Source organism: Lissotriton helveticus, chromosome 7 (genome assembly GCF_964261635.1).
Source record: "Lissotriton helveticus chromosome 7, aLisHel1.1, whole genome shotgun sequence".
Classification (NCBI taxonomy): Eukaryota; Metazoa; Chordata; class Amphibia; order Caudata; family Salamandridae; genus Lissotriton; species Lissotriton helveticus.
In genome coordinates, this window is record NC_136068.1 from 180,121,523 (window position 1) to 180,138,081 (window position 16,559).

Below are 16,559 nucleotides of genomic sequence, written 5' to 3' on the forward strand. Positions count from 1 at the left end.
AATTGCAAATTGCTCAAAAGTGTGTAGCCTCCAGGCCATTTTGGAGTACATTGATACTCGGATTTTGTGATTATACCAAAAAGTGTAAATTCCTCCTAAGTAAACGTTCCCTTTGAGAATCAGGCCCATGACAATCCTCTACAGCTGAATTTACTTTCAGGCTGCAGATGGGTTTACTGGGTTTGATTGACATTTCCCTTTGTTCACACAACACCGCAGTATCTGATTCCCAAAGCGTGCACCTTCCTAGCACTGTCCCATGTGTGTATCAACCCTGTCGCCCTTCTTCCATCACATTAACAACACCCCGGATGCTTCATCATTAAAGTTCTGATTGCCCAATCAAAAGCCTTTTTGGTATCCGGAGGGTTTGAGGTTTTCTCACCTTCTAGAAGGGGCACGCACTTCCGTTCGCAGTCGACTTCACAACACTTCGTGTTATCTGGGCAGCTCAAGTCCCCATCGCACGTGAACTTTCTAGGCAAGCACATCTTTGGATCGAACGGGCAAAATCCTGGCCTCTCTGTAAAAGAAAGGAACTCATTTAGCGACGCTGGAGAGTGGAGAGAATTATAAAAAGTAGGAGGCACAACATGATTTATTTCAATGAATAATCCAGTTTACTACAGAATGTTAACCCAAGCCATTACTTCTAATAATCTGTTTGTTGGCAATTCGTAAATCGTGCGGTTATATTTTTCTCTATTAATTCTTGCTACTGCTTCTGTCATGTGAAGCACCTTGGTAAAGTTGCAGTAATTCGAAAAATCATTTACTGCATTACTCCACCTACTCATCTTGGAAATAATGCAAATTTAGCTTTATATGTAGAATATATTAAACAAAGTGGCCAAGGTTTACAAAGACTTTCAGCTAGATGCATCAAACAAAAATCCGCTCGCAAAGGGGCAAATTCTTAGAATAAGCTCCTTTGCGACCGGTATTTTTGCATTTGGGATGCATCATCCCAAATGCAAAAATCGCAAATTGTGAAATCGCTAAATTGCGATTATTTGCATTTAAGGAATCTCAAATTGAGATTCCTTAAATGCAATGCATGGAAGTTTTAAAAATAGCGAATTCGCCAATAGGGCACGCACATTACCATGAAGTACAACTTCATGGTAATTTGCAAAAACTTTGAAAAATGCACTAAAGTGCATTTTTCAAAGTTTCATGTTGCGCACACACATGCCCTAAGGGCATGTGTGTGCGCAACATATGTGCACAGATCAATTTCAGGGGCGCAACAGGGTGTCCTTTGGTCACCCCTGCACCCTTGAAATCGCAATCTCAATATGCGAATCGCTAATTGCGATTCGCAAATTGAGATTGTCTTCCCATTCATTCCTATGTGCCTCTAGGCCCATAGAAAGAATGGGGAGGTATTCCTTAATTGCGACTCGCAATTTGCGAGTCGCAATTAAGGAATTCTAGGAAATCGGTATTTTTTAAGTGATTTCTTGATGCATTCCATTTTGCTATTCCTTAATAGCGAATCGGTATTTTTCGCTATTAAGGAATCGCAAAATGGGTTCTTGATGCATCTGGGGGTTTGTGTCAGGTTTACGTTACTTTTTTAATGATGACCAGTTGCAAAGTCTACTGGTGAGGTCTACAAATCATAATTTGTGTTGGAAATTGGGTTATTGGTTGAGGGGGTAAACCCCTAGTCAAGCTGCAACCACCATCTCTGTGAGGGTGAAGCACAAGAAAACCCCAAATTAACCTGTGCTCAACCTTCTGGTAGCTTGGCACAAAAGCAGCCAGGCTGAACTTATAGGCAATGTGAAAAGTATTTATGCAACATTTCAATCAGTAGTAAAATGAAAACACAACACAAGGAAAATCCCACACAAATTTAGAAAAACAAGAGTGAAATGTAATAAACTCTTCGAGATCAAAACAACAATAATCTAATCAATAGAACCGGAGATAGGCAATTTCACACTTTTATGTAAAAATAGTGTCTAGAAGCACAAAGAGCCAACTCTGGTTATCTGGTCAGACCAGAATAGGACTAAGTCATACGCTAATGCCAGATGCAATGGAGCGCACCCACTGAACAAAGTACCTTGAATCCTGGATGGCAGAGTGTCGCAAGAATGCATCATGCAGCAGCAGTTCTGAGGATGCAATTGACGAGGGGCTTGCGATGCGAAGTCCTGCATCAAAGATGCATCACGCACCATGTTAGACTTGATATGTTATTATCGTAATGCGCCTGCTTCATTCTGTATTAAGTTAGCATTCATGGCGCCATTTTGTTAGTTGCCGCCATCTTTAGTTTATGACCTAAACTAAGCTTCTGCCTAATACTGCTTGCCTCAGCAGGAATCTGTCTTCTGCACCTTCAGCTTGTACTTCTCAAGGCCGAGCTTTGCTGCACTCATGAATGTACTCTCTATTGTGACATACCTTCGCTGTTAGATAGAACCGTTCTCTTATTTTAGAATGGTAGGCACAGGTTGAGGAGCCTTGGAGCCGAGATAGCATGTACCCAGCCCCAGGACTATGGCTCGTTCTACTTTGCTACCTTTGTTCGCTGTTGCTTGGACCGTAATTTTCCAGTCTGGGCATGTTCTTGGGGAATTGGAAAGGTATAATATCTCATTTTATGTCGGGGGGAGTCAGTCCCTCGGCAGTCATCTTAGGAGGCTTGTCAGACTGGGCTCCGCTGCAGCACAATTTTAATAAATAATTTGGTTTGTATTCTCTACTGTCTGATCAACTCTTCATTTGTCTGGAAGGCTGAGAGGTGATCATGAGTCACCCGGGTGGCCCTAATCGGGTCACTTCCTCCAATCTGCGTTTCTGCAGAAACTGAGGGGCATCATTTGGGGGGTAGGACTTACAGCAGACAGAGTACAGGTGTTTGGTTCAAGGTGGTTGGAGCTTTTTCTGTCCCAAGGCTCTGATCAGGAAGCCAGTCAATAAGCCCTTAGATGTTCCTGGGCTCAAATTGCAGTTCTTTAACTCAGGCATTCAGACAGCCGGGCAGCCAGGTAGCAGGGCAGCAGAGTAGCAGTCCTTCTGGCAGAGCAGTGCAGCAGTCCTTCTAAGTCTTAAGTACACTTCTGAGTTCGGAGGTGTACTTAAGACTAGGGTCAGAGGGTCCAATATTTATACCTGGTGCCCATTTGAAGTAGGAGAAGGTTCTGGAGGCTTCCACCCCCAAAGGTGTTTGGAATTTCCTGCCTCTCTGCCCTGGCCCCAGCTTGTCTGGGGTTACAAAAGACTAGTGCCATTCCATTTGTGGGTGTGGTCAGGCAGAGCCTTTGTGATTTGCACTTGAGGTAGGTGACAGCTCCTCCCCCTCATTAAGTCAGAGATGGAGCATCCTGCCAATAACATTTTCCCCTTTGTCTCACTGTCTGGGACCAATACACATAGACCAACTACCAACTACACCTACTCATGTAACTCAGTATAGAGGCTGCTGGCACCAAATGGTTGAGACAAGAAAGTGCCAACTTTCTAAAAATAAACAGCAAGAAAAAGGCCTTGCTTGCTGCCTGGTAATTTTACTAAAGAGGTGAAGACAGAATTAGTCAAACCAAGTGCATTAATTCACAGTCGATATTGATTGCAACACTTTCTTTTTCCTATTAAGGTCCAATAATAATAAGACAAGGTACAGTGTGTCAAATGCATAGTTAAAAATCTAATGTACTGTCATATTAATAAAAAATTGTGTGACAAAGCCAAATGAGTGAGCATTCGTGTTCCCAAATGCTGAAAAGAGAAATGTGAAATAATACATATTAAACTTATAAAAAGATACATTAAAAATGCATCTCTTAGGTTGCCATTCAAAATGATTTCTGTTCGTACAATTGGAAAAATGTCCGAACTCGAATTTCCACGCAAATGTATAGAAGGGGACAAAGTGAGAATTGGTATGGTCCGTCTATTCAGTCCATTTGCCAAGGTTAAGATTCGATCTTGACATTCAGCACTGTTCCAAATTGCCACAGTATAAAACATATGCTGAAACTAATATATATAAGAAAACACAACAGTATATTCAGTTTAACTTAAAGCATTGTGTCAGGCGATCTATTATACTACTCTGGCTCGGGATACTTCCCCCAAAATCATTCACCTACAAGTGGCTCCCAAAAAAAAAAGCTAGTAGCTCCTGTGATCTATGTAATGGTGGGGTGCAAGACTTGCAACATATGTCATTTGCTTGTCCAAATTTGACAGTTGTAGAAGCTAGAAAGAGGTTTATACAACCAATCCGCACAAAATATAAAATCAAACCTGATCTCACTTTGTAAGGTACCGCCTAAGGGTGGGCGTAGTTTGAGAAGTAGTGCTACGCGAAGCTACTCAAAGTGCACTTCGCACTACGTGAACTTCATGTAGCACTACGCGAGATGCGTAGTAGCATGTTCGCACTGTGCAAGATGCATTTTCAATGATTGCACAGTGCGAACAAGCATCCGGCACTGTGCAATCATTGATAACGACATCTTGCACAGTGCGATCTGTAGTTTTCTGCCGCTCGAGTAGATTTTTACTCGAGCTTTCTCAACGCGAACTGGAAGTTTCTCATTGCGAGCGGTCGCGAGCATGCACGACCACTCGCAATGAGAAACCTGACCTACCCGCGTTGAGAGTCTTGCCGGGATGTCATTTTGCTTGCTCGCGGTCACGAACATGATGTTGAGGACCGCGAACAAGCAAAAAATGACCGCTGCACTACACTACGCTGTGCTACGCGTGTTCGCACTGTGCTACGTGTAGCTCGCGTAGTGCGAAGTTGCACAAACTTCGCAAACTACGCGAGCGTAGCGCTTCGCCCAGGGTTAGAACCGCCAAATGAATTTATATGTAACAATATGTTAACATTTTTAATTTTTTTTTAACTTTGTACTAGAACGATATTTAATCATTTTATAAGTACATTTTAAATGAAAATGTTATGTTTTAAATATTTGTTGTTCTCAGTTGAGAACTAAATCAAATACACTTAAATTTGAACTTGAAACAGTCCATTTGCCCCTCTACAATTATTTCAAACTATACTGCCCATCATTCTTGGCCCTGATATCGTTCACGTGTTTCAACCTCAATTGCATAGAGTTCTCCCAGGGTGTGGCATGAGATAACCACCCTGTGGAACAATGATTTAACATTCACACTGTGCGTGGGGGGATGGAAGAGGAAAGGGAAAACTATACATATGGGCAACAATTAGATATGCCTGTAACTTACTCACTTACACATCTTGTAATGAGGTGACCGTGCTGGATTAGGTAAGAATGATTTGGTTGGACACATGCGGTTAATCTCTTTAGCATGAATATTAGTTTTGTAGCCTTATTGCTGTTGTGGCTTGCAGAGAAGGTTATAGAACACGTTTCCAGAAGTGTACTTTTCATATGAGAAATCATCTATTGAGTAAGCAGTTTATTCTATCGGTGTTAGTCACTTTGGAGTTATATTTGGTTGGGTGAAATTGAGCACTTTTGGTTTCGTTTTTCAAAACTGGTGTTTACAATAACTATTGCACTATCACTGTGTATGTTTGGTGGGTCAGACACTCATGTTGGACCAAGGTGTGAGCAGGCGATACAAGGGAATCCAGGGGTATTTATTGTCTGTTTTGTTTTGTTAGTGTTTACAGGAGGGTACTTACTTTGCGATGCTGTGTCCTGAAGATGGTCTTGTGGACCTGTGTGGCCTTTTAAAGACCGAAACGTCGACGACATTGCACCCTTTTTGTCTATAATTCCCAGCCTTTGGGTGCTGGCAAAATTGCTGAAATACTAGGAACTGAGAAATGTATATGGACCATTGTTTACACTGACCATATCAGTAATTTGACAATAGGGTGTTGCACTACTGCCAATTCCATACAAAACGGGTGTACTGAATGGGACTGAGCTATTAGTGACAGTGTTGCTACATACTAAGTTTGGCATGTACATTGAATGTCATGTTCTCTAATGATGTTGTAACATGATTTGATCAAAAGACAATTTTAATTGTAATACAACAACGTTTTGAATATATCCCTGGTTGGTTTATTAATTTGTACACATTTGTGGCTGAACTAGATGTTAAATAGTGATATAAATATTTCCACAGGGTACATTTGCCATGTTATTAATCATACCCAGTTCCTTGGGGAAGATTGGTTTGCCCTATTTTTGTGATACGTAAATAAAACATGAGCAGTGTTATAGCTCCAAAGGTATGGATGTAGTACAGAACACAACCTAAAACAAGCATTGGTAAATGCAATAGAGTTCATCTATGTGATTAATAATATTGTTGTTTTTTGTTGTAAGTTGTAGCATGTTGAGTAGTTGTGAAATATAAGTTACTGAAACTCTGTTAAGTGTTATGAATTGTTTATTGCTATAGGTAATATATTGTGCTGTTACTGGTGTTACTATAAAGCGGGGACATTAGTTAAAGGGCGGAGGACGAAGGGAAAAAAAGATGCACCCGACAAGTACATTTGAAATGAGTGCAACCTCGGTCCATCTCCTAGAGACTATTGATTCACTCTGTAAATTTGTACTAGTGTTTTCACTTTCTTTTCAGTCTTCCCCTTACCCCCCCTAACTTAACTAAGACTGTCTCAGCTTAACGGCGGTCACAAATTCGTTTATTGGCCTCCCCTCATTCTAAATGCAGCACAGGTTGCATATTGCCACGATTGTATGTTAACGACGCTTCTCATGAGGACTGACTGTCATCAGAAACAGCACCGAGGTTGCATGAGAAATATGAAAGCATGCTGCACAATATTTTTATAATGATTTCTGTGAAGTGAGGAATAAGCATGTAAAACGAAGCACAACTGTCCAAATTGAATAACTGTGGGTGCATCTATCTGCAAGTAGTGCTTAAAGGACTTTCTGTCTGCATGAAGACAGAGCAATGTAACACAATATACCCAGCTGTAAGAAATGGGGTTACCCAAATCTCCAAGGGGGGGTAGCACGGACCAAGCGGGCAGGCCAAACTTCGAGGACATGTGAAGCACTCACGCAGTACCCACAGACGACACACACGGCACACCACAAAAGAGGCAGGACACCAGTTTGAGTTGGAAAATCAAGAAGTTTAGTATCTCCAACCTGCAAAGCAAAAATGCATAACAGTGGTATCATAACACGGCGCCAACTGGCACCAGAGCCAAGTGTATCAAGGGGGGATTATTTACATGGGAAGTAAGGGCTGAGTCTGTAAGTCCATATCTGAAAATAAAGAAGACTGTTTACATTGTTATTAAACCTGGGGTCACAATGGCGGGGCCAGCTCAGGCTCTCATCCTTAGCAGGAGACTATAACTAGAAGGTACAATATTAGCATCAGGACACCCCATGCAGTATAGCTCCACCACGACCCCTATAAAGGAAAAACTTCATGGCATTACAGCCTATAATACCAGGCAGGAGCGCCTGTAATAAATCAGCGAGGCTTCCTCCACCATAAACCTGTGGGTATCAAACATCAGCCTAAAACGCATTTAACATGGGCATAAGCCGGGGCCTGGAATAACACGTCAGGTCAGCATGGGGGCTCACCAGGCCCAAACCTGTAAGAAAAGGCACCTTCACTTGCCCTGTGGGCACCAAAGCATACAAACACCCCTCAGGTGTAAAACAACAGTATACCTGGGCCTCAATAACCTTAGTGTTGGCATCACATTAGCATAGTCACATTAGCAGGGTAATCAGCCTACAATCAAAACTAGGCACAGAAGCGCACCACACCTGGACAGGTAACCAATAAGCAGTGAATTACATGGAGAAATAACATTTCGGTCAATGTAAAGCAGTTCACCAGATGTAGAACATTACCCATTTTACATGACGGCAGTCATAGGTCTAAATCATGGGGCGGGACACCTGCAATAAAAGACACATCAAGGTTTCCTCTTTGGCAGGGGGTATAACCAATGGCATGGAACCTTCTCCAAGCATCAGGCAGAACATCGGCATCACTACAAGCATAAACCATCAGGGTGTACACATCAGCCCCCCCTCCACATGAACATTAGGCATTCACATTATAGAGCAATGTTAGGCATTAAACCATGAGCATGAGGCTAATCCTCCACACTGGTGCGTCATCCAATGCAGGCTTCCAAGGCCTCTGTTCCCTGCTGGCCCACTCAAGCCAACCTCTATGGGGGCGTGCCCTTAGGCCCACTCGCTCCCAAGTTATCTGGTGGGCAGTCAAGTGTCGGAACGTCAGAGCAGTTCAATACCTTTGGGATCCAAGCTGCAGGTACCCTCTGCCAGACGGGGCACCTGATGGGATAACCCAGTCCTGGGGGCGGCCTGGCGATCTCTCTGGGCACCTTGAGATCCCGAATGGCCCCAACCGTTATGCAGCTGAGCCCCCACTCACCGTCACCGAGGGAGGGGCTCTGCTCCGGCTCCTTCGGGGTCTCCTTGGCAGTAGGGGCCAGGCACCGACAATGTGCCTCGAGGCCCCTGCTGCCCCACGCTTCACTCGCGCCCCCCCAGAGGTTTCTTCCTGCTTCTCCCGGGCCCCTCTGCCTCACGGGGACCCGGGGCTTCAATGCGGCAGGGGCAGGCACCAGCAATGTGCCTCGAGGCCCCGCCGAGCAGCACTCTCCACACGGAGCTCTCCTCACAACCGAGGGCTCCCTCCAGATAGCCAGCCGCGCTTCTCTTGGGGCACAGACCGGCGGGGTCGGCTCCCGCTTCGGTCGTTCTCTCGGCGGGGCTCCCCCTCGACCACGGGGGCCCCGCACTGAATCTATGACATAATATCGACAGACAGAATATCTACATACAAAAATATCGACACAAAAATATCAGTTATATCTTCATAAAGGTAAGTACAAAAATATTGAAAATTTAATATCGTAGTACAAAAATATCGAAATTAAAAATATCGTTTTTTAGATGTATTAATAATAATGTAACAATATTTTAAAAATACATATAATTTTACAAATATTAAATAAAAACATTAAAACATATTAAAAAAATTATAACTAATACATATACTTTTAAAATAAATTAAAAACTCTACATATAAATTAATATATATATGTACTCCACATATTGCAACAGTAGGAAAATCGTTGGATAGCGTAGGGGTAAAAATTACTATTCCCACTCCAGAGGGTGCAACAGTAGGGAAAGCGCTGGATAGCGTAGGGGTTTAAATTACTATTCCCACTCCAGAGGGTGCAACAGTAGGGAAAGCGTTGGATAGCATAGGGGTTTAAATAACTATTCCTACTCCAAAGGGTGCAACAGTAGGGAAAGCGTTGGATAGAGTAGGGGTAAAAATTACTATTCCCACTCCAGAGGGTGCAACAGTAGGGAAAGCGTTGGATAGCGTAGGGATAAAAATTACTATTCCCACTCCAGAGGGTGCAACAGTAGGGAAAGAGTTGGATAGCGTAGGGGTAAACATTACTATTCCCACTCCAGAGGGTGCAACAGTAGGGAAAGCATTGGATAGCGTAGGGGTTTAAATGACTATTCCCACTCCAGAGGGTGCAACAGTAGGGAAAGCGTTGGATAGCGTAGGGGTAAAAATTACTATTCACACTCCAGAGGGTGCAACAGTAGGGAAAGCGCTGGATAGCGTAGGGGTAAAAATTACTATTCCCACTACAGAGGGTGCAACAGTAGGGAAAGCGTTGGATAGCGTAGGGGTTTAAATAACTATTCCTACTCCAAAGGGTGCAACAGTAGGGAAAGCGTTGGATAGAGTAGGGGTAAAAATTACTATTCCCACTCCAGAGGGTGCAACAGTAGGGAAAGCGCTGGATAGCGTAGGGGTAAAAATTACTATTCCCACTCCAGAGGGTGCAACAGTAGGGAAAGCGTTGGATAGAGTAGGGGTAAAAATGACTATTCCCACTCCAGAGGGTGCAACAGTAGGGAAAGCGTTGGATAGCATAGGGGTAAAAATTACTATTCCCACTCCAGAGAGTGCAACAGTAGGGAAAGCGTTGGATAGCGTAGGGGTAAAAATTACTATTCCCACTCCAGAGGGTGCAACAGTAGGGAAAGTGTTGGATAGCATAGGGGTAAAAATTACTATTCCCACTACAGAGGGTGCAACAGTAGGGAAAGCGTTGGATAGCGTAGGGGTAAAAATTACTATTCCCACTCCAGAGGGTGCAACAGTAGGGAAAGCGTTGGATAGCGTAGGGGTTTAAATAACTATTCCTACTCCAGAGGGTGCAACAGTAGGGAAAGCGTTGGATAGCGTAGGGGTAAAAATTACTATTCCCACTCCAGAGGGTGCAACAGTAGGGAAAGCGTTGGATAGCGTAGGGGTAACAATTACTATTCCCACTCCAGAGGGTGCAACAGTAGGGAAAGAGTTGGATAGCGTAGGGGTAAAAATTACTATTCCCACTCCAGAGGGTGCAACAGTAGGGAAAGCGTTGGATAGCATAGGGGTAAAAATTACTATTCCCACTCCAGAGAGTGCAACAGTAGGGAAAGCGTTGGATAGCATGGGGGTAAAAATTACTTCCCACAGTACTCCCCCTTTAACACACAACACACTAAACATACAAAAAAACACAATTAATATACATTTCTATTAATAAATTAATAACAATTAATATTACTAAATTGATGTAATTAGAAATGAACTAATTAACACATATTAATTACTAATTAATTAACAATAAATACCAACAAACAAATACAATCTCTTTAATTATTTACATTTAATTATATCACACTCTATCCCCCTATAAACACACAACCCAGTACACAAATAAATCACAACATTTAATCACTTAATAATTATTAATTACTAATTATTTATTAATTAACAATAACAAAAACATTAAATACATTAGCACATTAACTCGAGATGCCTGCGGGCAATTGTTCGCGCTTAATAAATGCCAAAAATAAATAAAAATAAATAATTAATATTATTTATTACCAATTAATTATTCATCAACAATATCAAAAACATTAAATATATTAGCACATTAACTTTAATTCATTTAATTAAATAATTAATATTATTTAATTACCAATTAATTATTAATTAACAATAACAACAAATTATATATATTAGCACATTAACTCTAATTAAGTTAATTTACTAATTAATATTATTTAATTACCAATTAATTAATTACCAATAACAAAAATGTATATATATTAAAACATTAACTCTAATTAATGTAATTAACTAATTAATATTAATTAATTACTTAATAATTACAAATATTTACAAAAATATATTAATTAATTAATTATTATTAAATTACTTCCCACCCTATTCTCCTATAAACCCACAACCCGCTCTGATACTAAAACGCAAAATGTAAACAAATATACTAATTTTCCAACATACATTACAAAACATATTTAACAAACATATAAACAACATAATAAAATACATAACAAAAAACAAAATTTCGATATTAGTAAATTTCGATATTTGTAACATACATACCTTAAAAAAACAATATTCTGTCTGTCGATATTTTGGACATCGATATTCTATACCATCGAAATTAAAACATCGATATTATTGTATATCGATATTTTAATTTCGATATTTTGTCTCACTACCCCCCGCACTGGTGCTTCACCCGGGTCCCCCCCTTCCTCACAGGGGCCCGGGGCTTAGGGTCGGCCTGTCCTTCGCTGGCTGCCCGGCCGGCAGCCAATCCCTGCGCGGCCTTTCCGGGGGCACGGCCATTCGGGCCAATCAGTGCGCTGCGCTGGCGGGGGCGGGCCGATGACGCGGCCGGTCGCCCCCGTCACGTGACGCGGGCCCTGACGGCCTCAGGGCCTAGCGCGGCCCTCTCTTCACCTTGGCGGCCCTCTCCTGGCACCGGGGGCCGCCGCAACGAGGCTCACCACAGCGGGGGTCCCTCCCTTACAGCGCCGGGCTGCGGCGGTGATTTTCGGCGATATCCTACCGGCGCACGGCAGCGCCAACACTCCTCGGGCTGCGGTGGTGAGGACGGCCACAATAAGGGGTAGGCTCCCTTTTATTAATTATTAATAATGCAGCAAGCGCACCACAACGAGAGTAGGCTCCTCCAGCGCTCTTTCCACTCACAGTTCCTTCAGGCCACCCAGCCCCAGCGCTTAGTAGGGAGGCCAGGGGCAATTTTTCTGAGGCAGGTCAGCAAGACACAGTTCCTCGGGGGCCACAACTTCCTAAGGGCAGCTCCTCCCAGTCTAGCGCTTCCACAGGGGGCCACAACTTCCCAAGGGGGGCGGACATTCCCAGTACAGATCCTCAGGGGCCCCTTCCTCACCTCCTGGGTGCTCCTTTCGGGCTGTGCTGGCGTAATTCACGGTCCCTTACTAGTGACGGGACCAGGGTGGGCCCTCATAATTCAGGGGCCCAAGGGACAGCAGAGTAGGGGGTTTTAGGGGTACAGGGCCCAGCTCACAGGCCCATGTGGCGGTAGCTCCTTGCAGAAGGTCCCCTCTCTTCTTTGTCCCAGCTCTGACTGACTCTCTGGTGGCACATCCCCCTTACTTATACCCTCCTCCCAGGCAGTGCCAGAACCTTCTAGAATGTTGGCAAAGCTGGCCTAAACTGGTTCAAAGGAAGGGGTTGAGCACCCTGGGTGCCAGGCTTTCCCTCCAAAAGCTAGGGGTAGCTGGGTAATAATATCTAGACTGCTGACCTATGACAGCCAGTGGCAAAACCCATGGCCATGGCATCCATTTTAAACACAGTACATTTCAGTCAGGTGCATTTTACAATGGGGGTAAATTTACAAGTGCTCACACCATTTCATAGCATTACAATTTAACAAGGTGTCTCACACCACGCATGGCCTATACAGGTTTAATCCCATGGGGGAGAAATTCCAAATTAGGGGGGCAAAAGCGAAAAATTTTGGAGGGAAAGGCCAAGTCCAACATCAGCTCCGTCTGAGAGTGGGGAGGCAGAGAGGGTCGGGGATAAGAGCTCTAGCAATGGGCTCGCAGGCATTTCTGAGGCAGATTAGCACCACCATGCACACGCAGTGCCAGGTGAGGCCTGGCCTTCTTGCAACATCACCAGCTTAGCATGTAATGTGTTCTAAATCCTGCGTTGTCCGGCATTGGCATTTCTTGCACCCGTAAGGTGGAAAACTGCAAAACAACATCAGCTGGTAAAATAAAAATACCAAGCTAGAGATCAAAAGGGAGGTGCGGAGGAGGGTGGGTGAAGAAAGTGAGGCATCACCAACGACAGTGAGATGGGGGCATGGGAAAGCAAAACAAAGGATCAGGGCACGGACTGCAGAGTCCAGAAGTAAACAAGAAAGAATGTGATGCTACGCCTATGAAAAGACGTGTTTGCCCCCCCCCCCACTTGACACAGTGAATGACCAAGAGATCAACACATGCCAAAGAAAAATTAAAGTAACAAGAAAGAAAGTTTTCTCAAAAGTATTCTAAATTGAAGATTTCAGACAATTTATGTGAAAGCAGAGCACGGAGGGAGGCTGATACCTCGAAGAGCGGAGGAGAGGGTGACACCAGTCAGTGGGAGGAGAGTGGGGCAGAAGGATATGGACTGCAGAGGCATGCATGCTCTTAAGAGTGCATGTTAAGAATAAATAAACGAGAGAGGGAGGAGGACACGTTGCTTGCTCACCAGTATTGTAAAGCAGTCATTACTAAAGAAATCGAAATGTGTGTTTACAATTGCAATTGGAGGGTATTGAGTATGTGCCCAGCGTTGTTTATGGAGTGGTAACTTGCATTTTGTATAAGATAAACAAAGTGCATCCATTGAATCAGGCTAGTTACAGGAAGAACAAATATTTTGCGGGAGACAATAATTGATACATACATACCATGCGTGAAGTTGTTTAGTAAACAAGCACACTTCAAATGTGACGTCTGTGCGTTGAAGGCTTAATATAATAAAAGAAGTACCACTCACCAAAGCAAATGAATATGAGTACTTGGGCCTCAGAACTCTTATAAAAGAAACACACAAGGAACAACAGGAAATAGAATGGTATAACCAATAGAAATGAGGAAAAGTAAAGTGGCAAGCACAGGAAAAATTAAGAAGTAAGGTTGGGATGTAAGCCCATTTTAAGCTATATTAAATACAATAAATTTCACAAGCACAGTGCAAGCACTGTGCAGGCGAAACATATAAATGGTTCCAGTCTCCAGCGGTGTGTCTCCCTAAACATTCCCAGTGAGACATGCACCTTATCTCAGGTTTTGATTGCTGAAAAGGGATTTGTGCAAAGTAAGAGAGTATGGAAGAAAAATGCAATAGCTAGTAATTGGTTCATAAAGAAAGACGGATAAGCTGAAAACTCCAAGGCCTCCATTAAAAGTTCCCCGTTAATTCAGCGATGAGATATCAGAGCCATTATTAACAACTGTGGCCGGCACCTCCCCATGAATTAACATGAATTGTAAATGAAACTCTGCCAGCATTTGGATTTTCTACAGGTTTTCTTCAACTCCTGAGAGTTTATTGGAGAGCAAGTGGTAAATAACTTTGGGTGGGCCTGTACAGGTTGGAGTGTAGGGCAGGGCTGGCCATAAATTGGATTGACCAGGACAGCACCCTGGGCCAAAAGAACACTTGGGGGCATATTTACAAGGGCATTGCATCACACCTGAACCACGCAACTTGGTACATGCACAACACAAAGCTCCTAGTCATATTGATGAAGCCACACACTGTGATGCAATGCAGCGTAAATCGCTGTGTTGCATTCCTTTGCGCAAGGAAGGCATCTCATGGGCGTTGTGGTCTGTGTTCCCATGCAAATCCAATGTTTTTGGGAACATTCCCGGATTTCACAAACATAGTAAACCTGGGAATGACCCAAAAAGATACACTTCCCCAGGTGTGGCGTAACAAGGAGAAATATCTTTAATGCTCCTTGTTTTTTCCTCTTTCTATGTTTGCTGTCTTCTGCAGCACTCAATGAAAGAGGAAAATGCCCCTATGGCTTATTTTTGTGCAAGAAGGTGCCCCTTGCTGCTCAAAAACATTCCTGCCTACAGCACAGGCACCCTTGTATTATGGTGCCATGGTGCTTGCATGGGTGTTAGGCTGCCTAAACTGTGTGAGGGCAGGGGTAAAGGACAAGAATGCACAGTATTGTATAAATACTTTGCATTCCTGCCTGTTCTCTGTGACGCAGGGCTTGACAGCAAAGTAACTTGCTGCACTGCCCTGCACCACAAGTCCTATAAATATGCCCCTTGGAATTTGTTGTGGTGGTGGGGTGTCTTTGCAGGACTTGGAATGGTCTATGGTGGTATTCTCAATTTGGGTCCACACGTAATGAACATTTGATTAAGTGGCAGGCCATTGGAATGCCAGTGTTGCTGAATCTAGTTATATTGATAGTAGTGAAAACACTGACGGAAACAGACGTTTTATAGACTAATTCTGCAGCAAGCTTTAAGAATTTAAAGCTAGGAGAAAATAGGGTGGAAATAGCAGCATTCAGACATAATACTGTAAATGATATGCAGGCTTCAAGCCATTAATTAAACTTAAAACGAGATTAGCAAAACCAGTTCTATCAATAATGAAATACTCCTCACCCAGAAAGCTCCCTGCCTGTGACAGTAAATGCACCTCATTCTTCTTTAATCCACTACCCATCACTCCCTACCTGTTTTTTTTCTCACTTTTGCTGGTTCTTATTTTTTAAGTCGGGCATTCGAGACCTCTTGTTTATACTTTAGTATATACCTATATGTGTATCTACTTTGTGGGCTCTGGAGATCAGCCCTAGGGCTTGTCTGCTTCCGCTTAGGGACTTTTTTCTGTTCAACTGCCTCTATTTAACCCTCTTGATAGAAAACGACCAGTAGAGGTCAGTAAAATACCAGAATTGCTTTCTGTTGAGAGACTTTCTTTTTATAATTTTTCTGGCAACTGCCTCCATTTAATTTTCTTGATAGAAAACGACCAGCAGAGGTCAGTAAAATACCATATTCACGTTAGCATTCTCTAGATTCCAGCCCATAGAATATGTCTTCCACGAGCACCTATAGACAATAATATTTTTTTCAAATCTTGTATTTTCAGTGATATGACCACCGAAGGCCCTGATTTTATACTAAAAACAGAGCTTTGGACTATACCATTTCCCGCTGAAAGGCAATATTTCTCTCCATGTATTCCCATACCTGGCACGTCACTCAGTTTGGTGCTTACTTTCCCTCCATGTTAAAGGACAGTAGATGTTTCAGCACCCAGGCTAATGTCCTGCATAGCTAAATACATATAAGGTCCCAAAGGCGAGACCGATTACGATGACTGGGTTATCATCTCTTATGATTTCAAGTAAAGAGAAAATAAAAGAAGGAAGGACTGGAATATGCATGTGTCTTTGAAGGCCTCTTTAAAGTAACTGATGTACTGAATGTGGACGTTTTTGTGACAATCGCCTTGAGAATATAATGTGTTGGACTTAAATACAGGATACAGTCATTTCTGATTATCAGGCAGTGCTCTCCCTTGTTTGTTTAGCTAACGTTGGCTCATTGGATTGGAGGAAGTATGCTGGTAGTCGGACATCTGGGAGTTAGAACACTTGGGTATAGAAATTCACCTCTAGA

The 16,559-nt window shown here is 42.9% G+C and overlaps 1 pseudogene across 1 annotated transcript in view; it reads right to left on the bottom strand.

The window, feature by feature from the left end:
- LOC144768989 (uncharacterized) overlaps positions 1–16,559 on the bottom strand; it is a 641,387-nt pseudogene that overhangs the window by 24,262 nt on the left and 600,566 nt on the right. Inside the window, exon 17 of the transcript XR_013598658.1 lies at positions 386–523. The product of XR_013598658.1 is annotated as an uncharacterized LOC144768989 (transcript). The remainder of the gene's footprint in view (positions 1–385; positions 524–16,559) is intronic.